Genomic DNA, 23,963 nt, shown 5'->3' on the forward strand with positions numbered 1-23,963 from the left:
AGGACCGCAGAGGAGGCCTGGACGACCGCAGCGGACTGGACGAAGTCAGCGGCATGGAGGACCGCAGAGGAGGCCTGGAGGACCGCAGAAGAGACCTGGAGGACCGCAGAGGCCTGGACCACAGCAGCGGACTGGACGAAGTCAGCGACTTGGGCGAACGCAGAGGAGGCCTGGAGGACCGCAGAAGAGACCTGGAGGACCGCAGAGGAAACATGGAGGACCGCAGAGGAGGCCTGGAGGACCGCAGAGGAGGCCTGGAGGACCGCAGAGGAGGCCTGGAGGACCGCAGAGGAGGCCTGGAGGACCGCAGCGGACTGGACGAAGTCAGCGACTTGGGCGAACGCAGAGGAGGCCTGGAGGACCGCAGAAGAGACCTGGAGGACCGCAGAGGAGGCCTGGAGGACCGCAGAGGAGGCCTGGAGGACCGCAGAGGAGGCCTGGAGGACCGCAGAGGAGGCCTGGAGGACCGCAGAGGAGGCCTGGAGGACCGCAGAGGAGGCCTGGGCGAACGCAGAGGAGGCCTGGAGGACCGCAGAGGAGGCCTGGAGGACCGCAGAGGAGGCCTGGAGGACCGCAGAGGAGGCCTGGAGGACCGGCTCTGCTGCACGATGTGATTCACTATGTATTACACTCACTGCACAATACCATATTCTGAATGTACACTGCATGACACGCTGCAATTACGCAGCACGATACACTGTGATACATTGCATATACTGTACACTGCATGATACTGTACACTGCACAATCGTAGACCACCTGGATTGTAAAGAACTACTGTATATACACAAGTTTAAAAAAAATAACAATTGTTTTTGTAAAACGCATGTCGATCTTTTTCCATGTCAACTTAACGACCATGTCAACCTACAGTAACTGGTGTCAACCAATTTCAAAAGCCGCACCATCTAGGTCGACGCAAAAAAACAAATTGACCTTTTGACCCGGGTTAATGTTTGGTCCTTGTTTAACCATTTGTTTACCACAAATACTGTACAGTGCTGTATAGACCGGATACCTGCTGCTACAGCAGCCCCTGCTATAATGTACTGTACCTGTAACTACAGTAACTTAAAGTACAGTAATCTACAGTAATGTACTGTACTTACAATCCCTTATGGCCTGCAGGCGTCGTGGGGTCCGCCTCACGAGGTCACTCCACCTCCTCTGGAGAGACCTCACTGTCCTCCTCCGGTTGTAAGTCCGGAGGATAGCCCTACTTGCCCTCCGGTACGCTGTGACTTTCTCCTCGTTGCTGGCGAGAGTTCTGTCCCGCCAGCGAACGAGGAGACGCAGCTCACCTAGAGCATAGGGACGGTCCCGTGCAGCAGCCATAACCGTCCTTATGCTCAATGAGCGATCCAGACGTCGTGCGTCTCAGACGTCGTGCGTCTCAGACGTCGTGCGTCTCAGGCATTCAACGTACAGTACTGTAGTTACTGTACTTTGTGACAGTTTCCCTTAGTTTTACATATGCCCTTTCTTTGACCACAGTATTTTCCACTGTCTTGCCCTACGCCCTTCCCTCCTGGGAGCCTTCACAGGTCTTATGCTATACACAAATACCGAAGATGCACAGTCCGTCAGAATACACTCATTTCATTCACGCTGTTTGGGTGCATTTAGCGTAAAGAATCGCTCCTGCAGATGTACTTTGATTTATGTGAAACCTGTGTGCATCCTTCCATTGACTGTCTTACAATGTAAATAAAATAATACAGTGCATTATTACAGAAAAAAAAAAAAAAAAGAAAGAAAGCACATCAGGTCTCGAACCCTGGACTCCCAGCGAGGGAGGTGGGAGCCTTCACCCCTAGCCCACGACGCCTCATGAGAGATTTCCAATTTCATGTGTGAAAGTACTGCAAACAGCGCCCGGCCCCCGCCCCATTGCTGTTGGTTTATGCCTTAGAGGACTCGGACGCTCGCATTTGTAAAGCACGGTGTTTTCCTCCGCCTCCTGCTAGCCTGTTGCCCTTCCCCCATGGGAGCCTGCACAGATCATGCAGTAGACAGGGAGGGAATGCAGGTCATGTGCAATACACAAACGCCCACTGTAGTACTATTTTGCTCACTTACAGTACCGTACTGTAGGTTGCATTTAGCGTAAAGAATCGCTCCTGCAGATGTACTTTGATTTATGTGAAACCTGTGTGCATCCTTCCATTGGATGTACTGTATTGGAGAGAAATTTTTTTTTATTAAAGTGAATGTCACGGGAACACATTAAAAATAAGGTTGGCACTTCCTTCCCATTGGTGTTGGTTTACAGTATGCCGTAGTGTACTCGGACGCTCATGTAATTGCATTTCAAAGGCACAGTATTTTCCATCGTCTCCCCCCTACCCCCATCGCCCTTCCCCCCTGGGGGCCTGCACAGGGAGGAAATTCAGGTCCTGTGCAATGCACAAACGCTGAAGATCTACAGTACTGTTTTGCTCAGTTGGTAGCGTCAGAATACACTCATTTCATTCCCGCTGTTTAGGTGCATTTAGCGTAAAGAATCGCTCCTGCAGATGTACTTTGATTTATGTGAAGCCTGTGTGCATCCTTCCATTGACTGTCTTACAATGTAAATAAAATAATACAGTGCATTATTACAGAAAAAAAAAAAAAAAAGAAAGAAAGCACATCAGGTCTCGAACCCTGGACTCCCAGCGAGGGAGGTGGGAGCCTTCACCCCTAGCCCACGACGCCTCATGAGAGATTTCCAATTTCATGTGTGAAAGTACTGCAAACAGCGCCCGGCCCCCGCCCCATTGCTGTTGGTTTATGCCTTAGAGGACTCGGACGCTCGCATTTGTAAAGCACGGTGTTTTCCTCCGCCTCCTGCTAGCCTGTTGCCCTTCCCCCATGGGAGCCTGCACAGATCATGCAGTAGACAGGGAGGGAATGCAGGTCATGTGCAATACACAAACGCCCACTGTAGTACTATTTTGCTCACTTACAGTACCGTACTGTAGGTTGCATTTAGCGTAAAGAATCGCTCCTGCAGATGTACTTTGATTTATGTGAAACCTGTGTGCATCCTTCCATTGGATGTACTGTATTGGAGAGAAATTTTTTTTTATTAAAGTGAATGTCACGGGAACACATTAAAAATAAGGTTGGCACTTCCTTCCCATTGGTGTTGGTTTACAGTATGCCGTAGTGTACTCGGACGCTCATGTAATTGCATTTCAAAGGCACAGTATTTTCCATCGTCTCCCCCCTACCCCCATCGCCCTTCCCCCCTGGGGACCTGCACAGGGAGGAAATTCAGGTCCTGTGCAATGCACAAACGCTGAAGATCTACAGTACTGTTTTGCTCAGTTGGTAGCGTCAGAATACACTCATTTCATTCCCGCTGTTTAGGTGCATTTAGCGTAAAGAATCGCTCCTGCAGATGTACTTTGATTTATGTGAAACCTGTGTGCATCCTTCCATTGACTGTCTTACAATGTAAATAAAATAATACAGTGCATTATTACAGAAAAAAAAAAAAAAAAGAAAGAAAGCACATCAGGTCTCGAACCCTGGACTCCCAGCGAGGGAGGTGGGAGCCTTCACCCCTAGCCCACGACGCCTCATGAGAGATTTCCAATTTCATGTGTGAAAGTACTGCAAACAGCGCCCGGCCCCCGCCCCATTGCTGTTGGTTTATGCCTTAGAGGACTCGGACGCTCGCATTTGTAAAGCACGGTGTTTTCCTCCGCCTCCTGCTAGCCTGTTGCCCTTCCCCCATGGGAGCCTGCACAGATCATGCAGTAGACAGGGAGGGAATGCAGGTCATGTGCAATACACAAACGCCCACTGTAGTACTATTTTGCTCACTTACAGTACCGTACTGTAGGTTGCATTTAGCGTAAAGAATCGCTCCTGCAGATGTACTTTGATTTATGTGAAACCTGTGTGCATCCTTCCATTGGATGTACTGTATTGGAGAGAAATTTTTTTTTATTAAAGTGAATGTCACGGGAACACATTAAAAATAAGGTTGGCACTTCCTTCCCATTGGTGTTGGTTTACAGTATGCCGTAGTGTACTCGGACGCTCATGTAATTGCATTTCAAAGGCACAGTATTTTCCATCGTCTCCCCCCTACCCCCATCGCCCTTCCCCCCTGGGGGCCTGCACAGGGAGGAAATTCAGGTCCTGTGCAATGCACAAACGCTGAAGATCTACAGTACTGTTTTGCTCAGTTGGTAGCGTCAGAATACACTCATTTCATTCCCGCTGTTTAGGTGCATTTAGCGTAAAGAATCGCTCCTGCAGATGTACTTTGATTTATGTGAAACCTGTGTGCATCCTTCCATTGACTGTCTTACAATGTAAATAAAATAATACAGTGCATTATTACAGAAAAAAAAAAAAAAAAGAAAGAAAGCACATCAGGTCTCGAACCCTGGACTCCCAGCGAGGGAGGTGGGAGCCTTCACCCCTAGCCCACGACGCCTCATGAGAGATTTCCAATTTCATGTGTGAAAGTACTGCAAACAGCGCCCGGCCCCCGCCCCATTGCTGTTGGTTTATGCCTTAGAGGACTCGGACGCTCGCATTTGTAAAGCACGGTGTTTTCCTCCGCCTCCTGCTAGCCTGTTGCCCTTCCCCCATGGGAGCCTGCACAGATCATGCAGTAGACAGGGAGGGAATGCAGGTCATGTGCAATACACAAACGCCCACTGTAGTACTATTTTGCTCACTTACAGTACCGTACTGTAGGTTGCATTTAGCGTAAAGAATCGCTCCTGCAGATGTACTTTGATTTATGTGAAACCTGTGTGCATCCTTCCATTGGATGTACTGTATTGGAGAGAAATTTTTTTTTATTAAAGTGAATGTCACGGGAACACATTAAAAATAAGGTTGGCACTTCCTTCCCATTGGTGTTGGTTTACAGTATGCCGTAGTGTACTCGGACGCTCATGTAATTGCATTTCAAAGGCACAGTATTTTCCATCGTCTCCCCCCTACCCCCATCGCCCTTCCCCCCTGGGGGCCTGCACAGGGAGGAAATTCAGGTCCTGTGCAATGCACAAACGCTGAAGATCTACAGTACTGTTTTGCTCAGTTGGTAGCGTCAGAATACACTCATTTCATTCCCGCTGTTTAGGTGCATTTAGCGTAAAGAATCGCTCCTGCAGATGTACTTTGATTTATGTGAAGCCTGTGTGCATCCTTCCATTGACTGTCTTACAATGTAAATAAAATAATACAGTGCATTATTACAGAAAAAAAAAAAAAAAGAAAGAAAGCACATCAGGTCTCGAACCCTGGACTCCCAGCGAGGGAGGTGGGAGCCTTCACCCCTAGCCCACGACGCCTCATGAGAGATTTCCAATTTCATGTGTGAAAGTACTGCAAACAGCGCCCGGCCCCCACCCCATTGCTGTTGGTTTATGCCTTAGAGGACTCGGACGCTCGCATTTGTAAAGCACGGTGTTTTCCTCCGCCTCCTGCTAGTCCTCCATTCCCATTATGCATTAGCGAACTCAGACGCTCATATATTTTAAAAGCACGGTGTTTATGCATTGTACTGTACATTCTTCCTTTTACACAATTACTGTAGTTGCGTCTCCATACACATACTGTACTGTACAATACTCCATACTTTTTCCACCGCCTCCCGTTACGCCTACAGTATTGCCAGAGCTGTAGATCAATCCGCCGCTATACTGTACGATCGAAAGTACTGGATTAGTGGAGCATTAGCGACACAGTGGTGGAGATGTGTAATGCATGATGAGTATCTAGATCGTCTCAACGCGCCTGCCTGTGATGAAACTCAGCTATCGCATTAGCGTGGCTAGACGCCCGTCTCGGCGGAGAAACAGTCAAGATAAAGTTGGCTACATCTGTATGTTAACCAAGAAAATTAAGGCAGTATCATACCACCTGTAATACTATTTTTTTATGGTTCCCCCACTTAGTCAGTGCATCCCCATTGCCCATAGTGGTATATTGGATTAACTTCTAATGACCTTGCCATCCCTGACAGGGAAGTTTTGGTGTCACTGAAGGCTAGGTTTGCCCTTCCCCCGGGCCAGCAGCAGCAGAGCCCAGGAAAGTCTGCCTCAATTGATTGGACCCCCAGGTTGCCGGGCAGAGTGGCCTAAGGGTGGTCTGTTGCTGGGGTCCGGGAGCCTGTAATCATGGAGTACGGGAGTGGTCCTGGTGAACAGGGACCTATTAAGGAGCACCGGAGAGCGGGAATGGGTGACGGAGGTCAGACTTGACCTGATCGCTTACCTGCTGTGAGTGGAGCGATGGCCAGAAGGAAAGGACATTGACTTCTGATCCTGGATGGAGCCGGCCCACTGAATTTCCAGTGGTCTGGAGTGTGGGAGAAGAGCCTGCAGCATGGGAAGGATCGCCAATGCCAGTAGACACCTGTTGGAATAAAGGGCTGTCCATGACGCTGCCGGACTTCATGGAGATGATAGCGATGACCGTCGGAAAGGATCGGGACAGCGCTGTGCCGAAGGAGAAGTCAGAGGACCAGGACCTCATGGAAAACCTGCATCTGGAATAGAAGAAGCAGAGAAGCAGTGTCGGTCACAGGCAGAAATCACAGGTACCGCTGAGGACACCCTACTAACCAGAAGCAAAGACCCATGGAAGAGTCCCATGACAGCATGACTGGAGGATACTGGACAGTGGACTTATGCGCAAGGGTGCAGCCCCGGTGCGGTGCATAGCATCCCGGGTGGCGCCGAAGATGGGGCTTGGATGTGGCAGAAGAGCTGCAACAAGTGGTGCCACCCTGGTACCCTTGCTTAACCATTCCGCTGCAGACTCTGACTCTGTAACCCTTCCATTGCCAGACTATGCCCCTGTAACCCTTTCACTGCCAGACTCTGCCCCTGCAGCACTACCGCTGCCAGACTCTGCCCCTGTAACCCTTCCACTACCATACTCTGCCCCTGTAACCCTTCCACTGCCAGACTCTGCCCCTGTAACCCTCCCACTGCTAGAACTCTGCATTTGGGGAAGTAACTCATTAAATAGGGGGTAGGCTCCCCTTTTTGCTCTGGGTGCCCCATTCTAAGTGAAAAGGGGGTTGGCTTCCCTTTTGGTTTATGTTAGGGAGTAGGTTCTCCTTTTTGGGTACAAGCAAGGGGTTGGGCTTCCTGTCATGTCTTAAGTGATTGGGAAGTTAGGGTTGCTCCATTCCTGGTGCCTATAACCATTATATAAGGGGGTAGGCTCCCCTTTCATTTACTCCCCTCAGCTTGCAAGTCAATCAGAGGAAAGGTACCCTGCTTCCAGTGCCACTTATACATTACCAGTAAAAGGATAGGTTACCTGGTGTTCTCTCCCCTACTGGAATTAACCCTACATTCCTTGATAGTGTTTTGCGAATGTTAATATGTGTTGATGTAAATGTATATTATGCAATCCTAATGTGGTTATACTAGAGTGAATCTCATTCTAAAATTTCCTCCCAACAGCTAATGTATGTTATGCAATACTGATGTGGTTTTGCTAAAGTGAAACGCCCGAAGCCTACAGGTTAATGTCAGAGAGGTGATCCTAATAACTAGTGAGATAAGCAGGTTGTCCTCAGCTAGTGAGTGATGCCTCAGTGAATTGAAGTTAGGGACAGGTTGAAGAAGTGGTGTGCTTGTAAGACTCTGAATGGTATATCACAGTTATTTCTGCTATTCTGCATTGCTGGCTATCATTTACTGTGTTTCAAAGCCTATAGCCACCTGTGTACCTGCTATAACTAATTCACCTGTCTGATATTCTGCACTCCTGGCTATTATTGACTGTGTTCCAAAGCCTACAGCCACCTGTGTACCTGCTATAGCTAATTCACCTGTCTGCTATTTTGCATTGTTGCCCATTATTGACTGCATAAGTGAAACTAGAGATCTGATAATGGGTGGTTCCAGTTTTAGCACCATGTCTGAAATGATGTTCCGGTTTCTTGACAGTCTGTCACTGTTTCTCATGATCAAAAGTTATAGAGTATAGTTTTCTTGATTTATTATGAAACTCCACAAGTTCAAAACTCAATACAATGTAAGTGGTGGTTTAAATTATTTTATTGCTTTTGTAATTAACACAATGGGCCTTATTCAGACCTGATCATAGCAGTAAATTTATTAGCAGATGAGCAAAACCATGGGGGTCATTCCGAGTTGATTGCTAGCTGCCGTTGTTCGCTGTGTAGTGATCAGTGAAAAAAACTGCTAATCTGCGCATGTGTATGCTTCGCAATGCACACACGCGTGTCATATGGGTACAAAGTCCATTGTGGTTTTGTACTGTTTCTAGCGACAATTCCAATCGCACAGCCGGCCGCAAGGAGATTGACAGAAAGAGGGTGTTTCTGGGTGTCAACTGACCGTTTTCAGGGAGTGCTTAAAAAAACGCAGGTGTGGCAAAAAAAACGCAGGCGTGGCTGGGCGTTTGCTGAGCGGGTGTGTGACGTCAAAAGCCGTCCCTCCATCATTAGAAACAACACACACGAAGAGTAACTACAGGGTTACTCTTGTTTTTCACAAAACGATTTTGTAGGCGTTCTGCTGCACAAGCGTTTGCACTTCTGCAAAGCTAAAATACACGCCCCAGTGGGCAGCGACAATGCGTTTGCAAGGCTGCTAAAAACTGTTAGCGAGTGATCAACTCGGAATGACCCCCATGTGCATTGCAGGGGGGCGGGGCAGATATAGCATGTGCAGAGAGAGTTAGATTTGGATGGGGTGTGTACAAACTGAAATCTAAAAATAAAAAATAAAGCAGCCAGTATTTACCCTTCACAGAAACAGTATAATCCACCCAAATCTAACTCTCTGTGCACATGTTATATCTGCCTCACCTGCAGTGCACATGGTTTTGCCCATCTGCTAACAAACTTGCTGTTATGACCAACTCTGAATAACCCCCAATGTTTTATTATAATCAAAGTACATTTTCCAAATGAAAATAGCATATAACAGTATAAACTTTCTCTATGCATTATGCAATACATTTTCACATAAACATTGAAAATATAAGATAAGTGATATCTGAGTTATATTAAAGAAAGTATACCATTTTTAAAAATACATTTTCCCTATAATATCTTTAGTAGTGGTGCTACCGCTAACAAAAAAAACATTATATTTGGAAGTAGGAGACATCAATAATTGTCTATTTAGGGTGCAGCAAGAAAGAAACAGCATACAATATTACTATTATGTGGTAAATATTAAATGTAAACCTTTACTGCATGAATGATGAGAAATACAGCATTTTTTGTCAATTATTTACACAGTTTGAATAAAGACTAACTTGATGGTGTCATATCACTGTACAGATCGTTCTTATTGGCCTACAATAATGTTGCTTAAAAAATGGTCTAAAAGCCATAGTGGAAAAGAAGTGATACATCATTCAGACCATCAGACTCCTTCACAAGCCCCTCAAGTTCAAATAAATGGCCCTGAAATGGCCCTTAAGATCCAATTTAGCATCACTTATGCCATCAGAACACCCTCACTTGTCCTGTAAGAGCCAGACACACTTCATGACATCAAGACTCTCTATCTCTCTCATGCTCCTTTACTGCCAAGCAGATATCATTCATACCATCATCATAGACATACTGTATGTCAAGTGTGATCAACTTGACATTGACATACCAAACCCAAGGAGACGACAACCTGCTTGTAGATATATCCCTTAACTGACAATCAGGCTTTAATCATGCCATTATTTTACTGCCAGCATGTTTTAGTAATATTTGCACCACAGATGCCATCAGAACACCATCACTTGCCCCATAAGTGCCAGACATGCCTCATGACATCAAGACTCTCTCTGTCATGCTCCTTAACTGCCAAGCAGACATCATTCATGCCATCAGACTCCTCCACATGCACCTCAAGTTGAAATAAATGGAGATAAAATTTCCCTTAAGAAAATTTAGCATCACTCATGCCATCAGAACAACCTCACTTGCCCTTTAAGTGCCAGACACACCTCATGGCATCAAGACTCTCTCTCTCTCTCTCATGGTCCTAAACTGCCAAGCAGACATCATTCATACCATCATCATACTCAATCTATTCCAATACTGTATGTCAAGTGAAATCAACTTGAAATTGACATACCAAACCCAAGGAAATGGCAACCTGCTTGTAGATATATCCCTTAACTGCCAATCAGGCTTTAACCATGCCATTATTTTACTGCCAGCATGTTTTAGTAATCTATGCACTACAGTGCCTTTGAGCTATCCCTATCATGTTGAATAACCTGCCAACATTTATATGCTCATATCAAAACCTTTTAACAGCCAACAGTTATGTTCTATTACTAATTCACAGTATACAGCCCATAGTAATATCCCTATACAGTTTGCTCTAATTTTTTATGACTAAGGAGGACATGTTTTAAGCAGTGATAAAAGTGGAGAAGTGAGCCAGTGGAGAAGTGGCCCATGGCAACCAATCAGCTGCTCTATATATGTTTATAGTATGCAAATTATAAATGTTACGTCAATGCTGATTGGTTGCCATGGGCCACTTCTCCACTGGCTAACTTCTCCAGTTTTATCACTGCTTAGTACATGTCCCCCTAAGGGCCAGATGCATCATCGCTTGGAAAGTGATAAAAAGTACCAGCCAATTCTAACTGCCATTTTTCAAATACTGCCTGTGACATGGCAGTTTGGACCTGATTGGCAGGCACTTTATCACTTTCCATTTTATCACACTTGAAGCGATGATGCATTTGTGGTCATGCCTTTGTGGTCATTTAAAAAAAAGTATATTTTTTCGCATTTTTATTAAATTCCCTTCTTAATGCTGTACATTGTATAAGTACTTGTTTTTGATTCACCACAGCATACCTTTCAATGTGCAAATGGGAGTTGTTGGACACAGTACAGCAACTGTAGCTGACTTCAACAAATATCGAAGACAAAAACATTAAAGATACATACACCGTAATATTATCTATCCAAACAAAAACTAAATGGCTTGTTTATCTGAAAATATGTTAGCTATTGGAAGCAAAGGACGATCAACCATCACACCTAATCATCAAAAAACAGAAAAGAAAATCTTTCATATTTTTTATAGCAAATGTATTTAACCAATTTTTATGAACAACTGCTTTTGTTCATTTTCTGTCGTTGAGAGAATACTGTATGTTTGATTGTCATTTGCTCCGATACAACATTAGAATTTCTTACAAACAACCTAACTAGTTAGTTCTTTGGACAGATAATCTTAAGGTGTATGACCAGCGCCACATTGTGACTTTTCACTATTTTATGGTGGTTCTACGTGCCCCATCAATTAATGAGTACTTGTGTACTATTTTGACCCAGACTCCTTAAAATTAAATTTAAATTAATAAACCCGACTTACCAATATACCAATATTTGAGTCACACACTGGACACAATTAACACCCTCTTTTTAATGATATACTAACACTTAATTTTAGTATTTTTAGCTGATGTTATAAATAAGAAAAAATTGTATTTAACCTCTAAAAGTGATATTTTCTACTTTCTTTCTCATTGCACCACAAGAGATCAATTGTGATATTACCTTTTTCTGTAAAAAGACTCTTGCATGTACAATAAAATTACATCTTAATTCTTCTGTCAAATGGCACAAAGGGCCTAAATCAGACCTGACCGCAGCAGCAAATTTGTTAGCTAATGGGCAAAACTATGTGCACTGCAGCAGGGGGGGTGTCAGATATAACATGTGCAGAGAGAGTTAGATTTGGATGGGGTGTGTTCAAACTGAAATCTAAATTGCAGTGTGAAAATAAAGCAGTCAGTATTGCCCTGCACAGAAACAATATAACTCACCAAATTCTAAATCTCTCTGCCAATGTTAGTTATATCTGCCTCACCTGCAGTGCACATGGTTTTGCCCATTAGCTAACAAATTTGCTGCTGCGATCGGGTCTTAAGTAGGCCCAATGTTTTTAAATTCTTCAATTATATTAGGAACAGATACAGATTTTGCCAGCTCCTGTTCAATGTATGGCATTGTTAGATTCTGTAAACAATGTTGAGTCATGGTGGGCCGCAGTTTTGATTTAACCTGAGTCAGCTTGGAAAACCCATGTTCACAACTATAGCTATTGACAGGAATCACAGAGAATATAAGTAGAAGTTCATGGAAGTTTACATAGGTCTGTAAGCAGTTGTGTTCTGACAGCCAAAGTAGCCATCCTTTAATGGATTTTGGTGGGTAATCCTCACCAGTTTTGCTGCACAGAAGTCGGCTCTCCACCTGTAGTTCAGCACAGTTAATGCCAAATTGTTTACTTACAATTGTAAGATCTTTCATAGTAGATTTAAAACTGAGACTCCTACCACTAGCTGAGATAATATCTTGAGTTTCCTGAGAAAAATTATTTCTTAGCCCTTGGAGGACAGAATCGATGATAGAATTAAAAGTAAAGGGGGGTACTCACGGAGCGATAATCTAAGCAATCTGACTAGATTGCTAAAATTTTAAGCATGATCGCTCCGTATGTACCCCCCACAGAGATAGCGATGCGCAGCCCCGCGCATCGCTATTGCTGGTGCTAGATTGGCCTGCCATGTAGGCCAATCTAGCAGGTCGCTCATTTCACCCGCTGGGTGAAATGAGCAGCTCTCTCGTCTCCCCCCGCGCGCTCAGCACACATCGTGCTGTGTTGAGCGGTGGGAGAGATGTGTGCTGAGCGGTTTGCTCAGCACAGATCTCTCCCACATCGGTCCGTGAATACGGGCCTTAAGAATCCTGCATTCATCCCTTTTGGATGCAAATGAGATGTTGTTTTCGGGATTATTTTCTCTTCTACTAGAGGGTTGTCATCTCCTTGGGTTTGGTATGTCAATTTGAAGTTGAACATACTTTTTATCTACTTCTAATTATATTTAATTGAAGGTGGAGTATTCTTGCAATTTTTCGAGATAAGGGTTCGGACTACTTCCATTGCCACACAGAGATTTAGACTTGATGACTGTAAGGTCTTGCTTGTTTTTCAAATCATCTGTAAAATGGAATGCATGATTTCTAAACTTAGAAGAAAGTTGTTTTCATTTGAATTAGGATACCTTTTCTAGTAGCACTGGCCTTACTGTAAGCAGTTCCTTCCACAATATTTTAGATAGCTTGAACAATAGATGTATACTAGTATTCAATCACTGACACCGCCTCAGCTCTGCAAGCCCACCTGGTTGTTGAGAGGGATTTAGGAGTTTTGAGCTTTTGATTCACATGTTGCATGACATCTTCAAGCACTGCATGTCATGTTGTGCTTTCTTCTGTACTACACCAAAAAATTTAAAAATGTTTGGATTTTATTTGTGTGTTACGCAGGCACTAACAAAAGCAAAATTCAAGCAGTGTGCATAGCAATGTACATAGACAATATGTTTGTTCTTTTATTTACAATGGGCTTGGACCCCAGAAATGTTGCCCGCCATTGTAGATGCACCATCAAAACAAACAGCTATAACATTGTTCCAGCTACATCCCAAATTCTATAAGATGCCTTCCAGTGACATGTTTCAGCATCACACTTCTTGTTGAATACCAATAAATCTTTCAACTTACTGGGAAATTATATTATTTTCTTTTGGATCAAGATTATATCTGAAGAAAACAACTAGCTGTTCATGGTGTTCCATATCTGAAGTTTCATCCTCAATTATAGAAAATGGGTTTACTCCAATTTCAGCTTTAATGTTTCCAAGCATGAAATTGTTGAACGCTGTTAATATGTCAGTTTGAATTTTACTACTTACATATTGCAATTTCTTGGTGATTTTGCTATGTACTATATCATAAATTGATATCATACTTCTAAAGCAGAGAGACAATTTCAGGGAATAACCCTTTTTCTTTACTTTCTTTGGATTCATCATGGCCTCTTAGTGGTCTTCCTACTTTGGCAAGCAAAATAATAATATCCACCAGACCAATTTTGTTGTCTCTAGATTTCTTTTTGCTTTAACTGCTGTTTTTTGCAGACTCTAAGGCAACATCAATAGATTTCTCAGATAAATACTGCTTCCAGCTGTCTACACTGGACTGATGACAGTGTTCCAAGCTTAGAAACCATTTTTGGTCAATGCCTCATCAATGTTACCAGCATGTATGCTTTGATTATGTGCAAAGATTCTACATGGAAAACAGAAAGCACAATCTTTTTCACTGCTGTATTGTCACCAGTGGTATTCATTAAACCACTGTGAATGGAAAAACCTTTTATTCTTGCCTAAGATTTTTTTCAGGGTAACTAGAAATTAAAGGTTGGGATGTTCCACGCTTGATCCTGTCTTTTCTTTCAAGCCTCTCTAGAGGTATTCCAAAAGACGGGTCATCTGGAGCTGAAGGGCCAAGTATGTTACCTGTAAATAAAATAATTATATATAATTTTGATTGAGGTTTTTTTTTTGAATATTGTATAAATGAAAAATAGGAAATTAGTTGATTTTATTAAAATACCTTAAGTAGTTTTGCCGCTTTTCTGGTTATTGCCACAGTCAGTTGATACACCCTCTATAACTATGACCTCTTCATCAGGGGACTCTTTATCAGCCTCAGCATCACTACGAAGTGTAATTGTGTCTGTTGCAGTGATGATGGCATCTAGTGACTCCTTGTCTTCTGTAGCCCTAGACTCTTGATCTTTCATTGAAGAGGATGGTGGTACTAAGAAAAATGAAATTAAAATACATTATTTAACAAACTACTAATTAAGCAACATCCTAAGTACAGCAACATAAATACAATTGTTCTCATCTCTCACCCTCCGCCATCTCTTGTTTGTTTTTGAATACTTGGGTGGGTGACAGTATATATACCACTGACAAATCAGTAGTATACAGATTGGGATGAGGGTAAGGTTGTCACAGATCTTCAGTGTAAAGGTTTTTACAAAGAAAAAAACACACACTCTGTAATTGAATGCTAACCCACCTTGAATGGAGGCTATTATTATTATTATTATTATTACATTTTATTTATAAGGCGCCACATGTGTTTCGCAGCGCCGTACAAAGGACAGTACAGGGGACAAAACATTGCATTACAGTAAATAAATAACAGAAATAGAGTACAGGTAACAGAGCACCACACATTCTCAAGACATAATACAGCTAAGATGTAAGTATTGAGGGAGTGATCATCGTACTACTAGAGGCTGGTGGCCATAGATGGAGATGAGCCTTTACTAGCAGGATAAAGATGGTCGTTGAGTAGGGGAGAGCTGTGAGTGAAATGTGTTGAGACGAGGGCTTAGATAACAAGAGGAAAGAGGGCCCTGCTCTGAAGAGCTAACAATCTAATGGGGAGGGGCGACAGACAGATGACAAGAGGTGCAGGCAAGTGGGAGGTAGCCTGATGGCAGTATGCAAGCAAAGCTGAGATGCTCACGGCATGAGGCAGGTGGGTGGAGGCGCGGCTATATCTTGGAATGTATCTGTTGTAGTGGAGACAATTTCTAGTGGTTCACTGTCTCTTTAAGTCTGCGACTCTTGATCTTGCATTGAAGAGGATGGTGGTACTATGAGTAATGAAATAAAAAACATTATTTAACAAACTACTAATTAAACAACATCCTAAATTCAGCAACATAAATACAAATTTTCTAATCTGTCTCCCTCCGCCATGTCACATTTTCTTTACAATACTTGGGTGGGTGACAGTATAAATACCACTGACAAGTCAGTGATATACAGATAGGGGTGAGGGTGAGGTTGTCACAGATCTTCAGTGTATAGGTTTTTACCCCCCAAAAAATACACTGTAATTGAATGCAAACCCCTGAACAATAGATGTATACTGGTATTCAATCACTAATACCACCTCAGCTCTGCAAGCCCACCTGGTTGTTGAGAAGGACTTAAGAGTTTAGAGCTTTTGATTCACATGTTGCATGATGTCTTCAAGCACTGCATGCCATGTTGGGTTTTCTACTAAGAAGTACACTGTACTTCAATGTACACTGTACACTGTACTACACTGTACTAGTAAGAATACACTGTACAACACCAAAAAATTAAAAAAATTGATGGATGCCTTCCAGTGACATGTTTTGGCATCACACTTCTTGAGATGTATCCTGGAATGTATCTGTTGTAGGGAAGACCATTTCTAGTGTTTCACTGTTTCTTTAGGTCCTATAGTGGTATTTACTAAAGTCAGAGTTTTTCGAATTGGAGATGTTGCCCATAACAAACAATCAGATTTTAACCTATCATTTTAATAAAGCTAATACACAAGTGGTAGGTAGAATCTGAATGATTGCTACGGAGAACATCTCCAGCACTAAAAACTGGTCACTTTAGTAGAAATACCCCCTAGACTCTTGATCTTGCAGTGAAGAGGATGGTGTAATAAAAGCAATTAAATGAATATACAGTTTTTAACACACTAATAATTAAACATCCTAAGTACAACAACATAAATATAGTTTTGGGAAATTCAGTTCAGCACACTGTTGATTAGTACCAGACAGGAGTCCTTGGAGCTATTGAATTGACTGCTCTGGTAAGCCCGGACGGCACTCATTATACCGGCTGTCTGGATCCCGACACTCAGCATTCCGGTGCCGGGATCCTGACTGCCGGTATACCAACAACTATTCTCCCTCTTGGGGTGTCCATGACATGCCTGGAGGGAGAATAAATAGTGTGACGTGCGTAGCGCACCACAGTGCCCACAGCGTGCAAGGGGTTCTTTTGTGCTCACCCCGCTGCCAGCATTACGGCTGTCAGGATCCCGGCACCGGGATCCTGACAGCCGGCAATTCGTAGCACACCAGTTAAGCCCAACTAAATGATTTCTACTCACACCATCCTGAGGTGCGAGTATTAATCCAACAAAACGAATGCCACAATGCTGTTTTCTGGTTTAGAACATGCACTAATTGCATTGTACAGTTTACACTTTAGTTGGAGAATGCTGGTTAATGCTACTAAACACAGGGCACAGAAAATATTTTAAAAACTAGCCACCAGCTTAAAAGTATCGTCACCAACCAAAATATATAAACACTTTAATAGACGACTTTACAAGCCCCTCAGACTGCTCCATAGTCTCCTGATTGATAAACTTGATCGCAATGGCGACTGGGTTTAGTCGAGCCCTGCCTTTACATCTATGCTTTTTTCTCTTTAAGCAATATTCTTGACCTAAGATCCATTACAATAAAATAATGAGTATATTACTCTTAAATATTTTTTATATTCCATGCTTATCAAAAGACTACTAAACATTTGTTTACATTTAAATACCTTTAACAATTTTATCATCTATCTTGTCATTGTCAGAACTGGTGACTTGTGATACATTTCCTTTGGACAATATCTCAGCAACTAGACATTCTTTCTGTGCTTGAGAATCATAATTATCCGTTGTAGTGCAGACGTTGTCTAATATTTCAGTGTCTCCATGAGTCCTAAACTCTACTTCTTGTGTTGAAGTAGTAGCTTTTATCAGGCCATAAAAATTTGTAAACATAATTTAAGGCTAAATACTAACTTTAAAGAAAAAAACACAACTAATGCTCAAGTATTAACTAGAGATGAGCGGGTTCGGTTTCTCTGAAACCGAACCCGCACGAACTTCATGTTTTTTTCACGGGTCCGAGCAGACTCGGATCCTCCCGCCTTGCTCGGTTAACCCGAGCGCGCCCGAACGTCATCATGACGCTGTCGGATTCTCGCGAGACTCGGATTCTATATAAGGAGCCGCGCGTCGCCGCCATTTTCACACGTGCATTGAGATTGATAGGGAGAGGACGTGGCTGGCGTCCTCTCCATTAGAAATTAGATTAGAAGAGAGAGAGAGATTGTGCAGAGTCAGACAGAGTTTACCACAGTGACCAGTGCAGTTGTTGTTAGTTAACTTTTATTTATTTTAATATAATATATCCGTTCTCTGCTATATCCGTTCTCTGCCTGAAAAAAAACGATACACAGCAGCAGCCAGTCACACAGTGTGACTCAGTCTGTGTGCACTCAGCTCAGCCCAGTGTGCTGCACATCAATGTATAAAAGGCAAAGCTTATAATAATTGTGGGGGAGACTGGGGAGCACTGCAGGTTGTTATAGCAGGAGCCCCCAGGAGTACATAATATTATATTAATTTAAAATTAAACAGTGCACACTTTTGCTGCAGGAGTGCCACTGCCAGTGTGACTAGTGGTGACCAGTGCCTGACCACCAGTATAGTAGTATATTGTTGTATGTATTGTATACTATCTCTTTATCAACCAGTCTATATTAGCAGCAGACACAGTACAGTGCGGTAGTTCACGGCTGTGGCTACCTCTGTGTCGGCAGTCGGAACTCGGCAGGCAGTCCGTCCATCCATAATTGTATTACAATATATACCACCTAACCGTGGTATTTTTTTTTCTTTCTTTATACCGTCGTCATAGTGTCATACTTGTTACGAGTATACTACTATCTCTTTATCAACCAGTGTACAGTGCGGTAGTTCACGGCTGTGGCTACCTCTGTGTCGGCAGTCGGCAGGCAGTCCGTCCATCCATAATTGTATTATTATTATAATATATACCACCTAACCGTGGTTTTTTTTTCATTCTTTATACCGTCATAGTGTCATACTAGTTGTTACGAGTATACTACTATCTCTTTATCAACCAGTGTACAGTGCGGTAGTTCACGGCTGTGGCTACCTCTGTGTCGGCAGTCGGCAGGCAGTCCGTCCATCCATAATTGTATTATTATTATAATATATACCACCTAACTGTGGTATTTTTTTTTCTTTCTTTATACCGTCGTCATAGTGTCATACTAGTTGTTACGAGTATACTACTATCTCTTTATCAACCAGTGTACAGTGCGGTAGTTCACGGCTGTGGCTACCTCTGTGTCGGCAGTCGGCAGGCAGTCCGTCCATCCATAATTGTAATATTATTATAATATATACCACCTAACCGTGGTTTTTTTTTCATTCTTTATACCGTCGTCATAGTGTCATACTAGTTGTTACGAGTATACTACTATCTCTTTATCAACCAGTGTACAGTGCGGTAGTTCACGGCTGTGGCTACCTCTGTGTCGGCAGTCGGCAGGCAGTCCGTCCATCCATAATTGTATTATTATTATTATAATATATACCACCTAACCGTGGTTTTTTTTTCATTCTTTATACCGTCGTCATAGTGTCATACTAGTTGTTACGAGTATACTACTATCTCTTTATCAACCAGTGTACAGTGCGGTAGTTCACGGCTGTGGCTACCTCTGTGTCGGCAGTCGGCAGGCAGTCCGTCCATCCATAATTGTATTATTATTATAATATATACCACCTAACCGTGGTTTTTTTTTCATTCTTTATACCGTCGTCATAGTGTCATACTAGTTGTTACGAGTATACTACTATCTCTTTATCAACCAGTGTACAGTGCGGTAGTTCACGGCTGTGGCTACCTCTGTGTCGGCAGTCGGCAGGCAGTCCGTCCATCCATAATTGTATTATTATTATAATATATACCACCTAACCGTGGTTTTTTTTTCATTCTTTATACCGTCGTCATAGTGTCATACTAGTTGTTACGAGTATACTACTATCTCTTTATCAACCAGTGTACAGTGCGGTAGTTCACGGCTGTGGCTACCTCTGTGTCGGCAGTCGGCAGGCAGTCCGTCCATCCATAATTGTATTATTATTATAATATATACCACCTAACCGTGGTTTTTTTTTCATTCTTTATACCGTCGTCATAGTGTCATACTAGTTGTTACGAGTATACTACTATCTCTTTATCAACCAGTGTACAGTGCGGTAGTTCACGGCTGTGGCTACCTCTGTGTCGGCAGTCGGCAGGCAGTCCGTCCATCCATAATTGTATTATTATTATAATATATACCACCTAACCGTGGTTTTTTTTTCATTCTTTATACCGTCGTCATAGTGTCATACTAGTTGTTACGAGTATACTACTATCTCTTTATCAACCAGTGTACAGTGCGGTAGTTCACGGCTGTGGCTACCTCTGTGTCGGAACTCGGCAGGCAGTCCGTCCATCCATAATTGTATTATATACCACCTAACCGTGGTTTTTTTATACCACCTAACCGTGGCAGTCCGTCCATAATTGTATACTAGTATCCAATCCATCCATCTCCATTGTTTACCTGAGGTGCCTTTTAGTTCTGCCTATAAAATATGGAGAACAAAAAAGTTGAGGTTCCAAAATTAGGGAAAGATCAAGATCCACTTCCACCTCGTGCTGAAGCTGCTGCCACTAGTCATGGCCGAGACGATGAAATGCCAGCAACGTCGTCTGCCAAGGCCGATGCCCAATGTCATAGTACAGAGCATGTCAAATCCAAAACACCAAATATCAGAAAAAAAAGGACTCCAAAACCTAAAATAAAATTGTCGGAGGAGAAGCGTAAACTTGCCAATATGCCATTTACCACACGGAGTGGCAAGGAACGGCTGAGGCCCTGGCCTATGTTCATGGCTAGTGGTTCAGCTTCACATGAGGATGGAAGCACTCAGCCTCTCGCTAGAAAAATGAAAAGACTCAAGCTGGCAAAAGCAGCACAGCAAAGAACTGTGCATTCTTCGAAATCCCAAATCCGAATTCCGAGCCCACCCGCTGGCGGTGATGCAGGGCAGTCTGGAGCGACTGCTGATGCTGACATCTGGTCCGGACTGAAGGACCTGACAACCATTACGGACATGTCGTCTACTGTCACTGCATATGATTCTCTCACCATTGATAGAATGGTGGAGGATTATATGAGTGACCGCATCCAAGTAGGCACGTCACACAGTCCGTACTTATACTGGCAGGAAAAAGAGGCAATTTGGAGGCCCTTGCACAAACTGGCTTTATTCTACCTAAGTTGCCCTCCCACAAGTGTGTACTCCGAAAGAGTGTTTAGTGCCGCCGCTCACCTTGTCAGCAATCGGCGTACGAGGTTACATCCAGAAAATGTGGAGAAGATGATGTTCATTAAAATGAATTATAATCAATTCCTCCGCGGAGACATTGACCAGCAGCAATTGCCTCCACAAAGTACACAGGGAGCTGACATGGTGGATTCCAGTGGGGACGAATTGATAATCTGTGAGGAGGGGGATGTACACGGTGATATATCGGAGGATGATGATGAGGTGGACATCTTGCCTCTGTAGAGCCAGTTTGTGCAAGGAGAGATTAATTGCTTCTTTTTTGGTGGGGGTCCAAACCAACCCGTCATTTCAGTCACAGTCGTGTGGCAGACCCTGTCACTGAAATGATGGGTTGGTTAAAGTGTGCATGTCCTGTTTTGTTTATACAACATAAGGGTGGGTGGGAAGGGCCCAAGGACAATTCCATCTTGCACCTCTTTTTTCTTTTATTTTTCTTTGCGTCATGTGCTGTTTGGGGAGGGTTTTTTGGAAGGGACATCCTGCGTGACACTGCAGTGCCACTCCTAGATGGGCCCGGTGTTTGTGTCGGCCACTAGGGTCGCTTATCTTTCTCACACAGTCAGCTACCTCATTGCGCCTCTTTTTTTCTTTGCGTCATGTGCTGTTTGGGGAGGGTTTTTTGGAAGGGACATCCTGCGTGACACTGCAGTGCCACTCCTAGATGGGCCCGGTGTTTGTGTCGGCCACTAGGGTCGCTTATCTTTCTCACACAGTCAGCTACCTCATTGCGCCTCTTTTTTTCTTTGCGTCATGTGCTGTTTGGGGAGGGTTTTTTGGAAGGGACATCCTGCGTGACACTGCAGTGCCACTCCTAGATGGGCCAGGTGTTTGTGTCGGCCACTAGGGTCGCTAATCTTACTCACACAGCTACCTCATTGCGCCTCTTTTTTTCTTTGCGTCATGTGCTGTTTGGGGAGGGTTTTTTGGAAGGGACATCCTGCGTGACACTGCAGTGCCACTCCTAGATGGGCCCGGTGTTTGTGTCGGCCACTAGGGTCGCTTATCTTTCTCACACAGTCAGCTACCTCATTGCGCCTCTTTTTTTCTTTGCGTCATGTGCTGTTTGGGGAGGGTTTTTTGGAAGGGACATCCTGCGTGACACTGCAGTGCCACTCCTAGATGGGCCCGGTGTTTGTGTCGGCCACTAGGGTCGCTAATCTTACTCACACAGCTACCTCATTGCGCCTCTTTTTTTCTTTGCGTCATGTGCTGTTTGGGGAGGGTTTTTTGGAAGGGACATCCTGCGTGACACTGCAGTGCCACTCCTAGATGGGCCCGGTGTTTGTGTCGGCCACTAGGGTCGCTAATCTTACTCACACAGCTACCTCATTGCGCCTCTTTTTTTCTTTGCGTCATGTGCTGTTTGGGGAGGGTTTTTTGGAAGGGACATCCTGCGTGACACTGCAGTGCCACTCCTAGATGGGCCCGGTGTTTGTGTCGGCCACTAGGGTCGCTGAGCTTAGTCATCCAGCGACCTCGGTGCAAATTTTAGGACTAAAAATAATATTGTGAGGTGTAAGGTGTTCAGAATAGACTGAAAATGAGTGTTAATTATGGTTATTGAGGTTAATAATACTATGGGATCAAAATGACCCCCAAATTCAATGTTTTAAGATGTTTTTTAGGGTTTTTTGAAAAAACCACCCGAATCCAAAACACACCCGAATCCGACAAAAAAAATTCGGTGAGGTTTTGCCAAAACGCGGTCGAACCCAAAACACGGCCGCGGAACCGAACCCAAAACCAAAACACAAAACCCGAAAAATTTCAGGCGCTCATCTCTAGTATTAACTTGCAGGTTCTTTTACACCTTTACTCCTCTGATGTTTCAATTACCACGTAATAAACTTTGTATTTTAACGCTTCGTTATGCTCAACACAATCAATTATGCAAGCCAGGTCTTGAGGAAAAATGTTTCTTATTTTGCTATAAAACAAATCAACATTATAGTGTTGTTTTTTTTTAATCTAAATTACTAGTACTGACCGTTTAGACAATGAACAGAATAGTTCCCATTGTTTATATTACCAAACACTGGTACCTACTGTATAAAATTATGTGTACCAAATAGTTTTCACTGCTATTTATATCAGGGCTTCACAATTTTTTTTAATTCTAGGGGGTAAATTTACTAAGCTCACAATTTTATTCAAGATTGCATTTTTGGACAAAAAATCCATCTCATTAATTTACTAAACACAAATCTCGGCAGAGTTTAAAAAATTCATATTGAGATACATGGCTGGCCACACAGGTACGAACACATAGAGCATCAGCCTAATGTGACTGGATTTTCACATAAACCTTCTTTACCAAGAATCCATATTGGCAATCACTGCCGACATTACACCGATGCTGCCGCAAAAGGATGGAATTCATATAGACATAGAATTTGCAAACAGACCTGCTTTTGGCTGGTATATTTGGAAAATCATGCATGAATCAGTGAGATCGGTGCACGCTTCTATGTGTAAATGTGTTTAAAAGAGAAAAAAAAATCAGAAAAAACAGTGTGCCCCCCTTCCCCCTTTCAACATAACCAGATCCAGACTCTTTGAACTGGTCCTGGTTTTTAAAACACCTGGAAAAAACTGAGTAGGGTTTCCCCAGTATTTTAAGAACAAGCACCGGGCTCTTGGACCAGTCCGGGTTCCAAAAATATGGGGGAAAAGTATGTAGCAATCCCCTGTATTTTATAAACCAGCACCGGGCTCCACTAGTCAAGAAGATAATGCCACAGCCAGGGGACACATTTATATAGGTCCCTGTGGCCATGGCATTACCCCCCTAACTAGTCAGCCATGGCCAGGGTTCTCTGGGGAGTGGGGACTCCCAAATAAAAGGGTCCTGCTCCCTGCAGGCACCATAGTGCCAGGGCTGAAGCCCAGGGGATGTCCATAGCATTCCTGCGATGTGAATGGCAGGCTGATAGGCCAAGTGTAAAATTTCAGATAAAATATTGTCTTTTAGTTGTGGAACTACAGGTCCCAACAAGCCTCCCAGCATGCTGGTACTTGGAGAACAATTATCAGCATGCGGAGCATTAAAGGACCTGCTGGTCCTTTACCT

Source organism: Pseudophryne corroboree, chromosome 5 (genome assembly GCF_028390025.1).
Source record: "Pseudophryne corroboree isolate aPseCor3 chromosome 5, aPseCor3.hap2, whole genome shotgun sequence".
NCBI classification, from domain to species: domain Eukaryota; kingdom Metazoa; phylum Chordata; class Amphibia; order Anura; family Myobatrachidae; genus Pseudophryne; species Pseudophryne corroboree.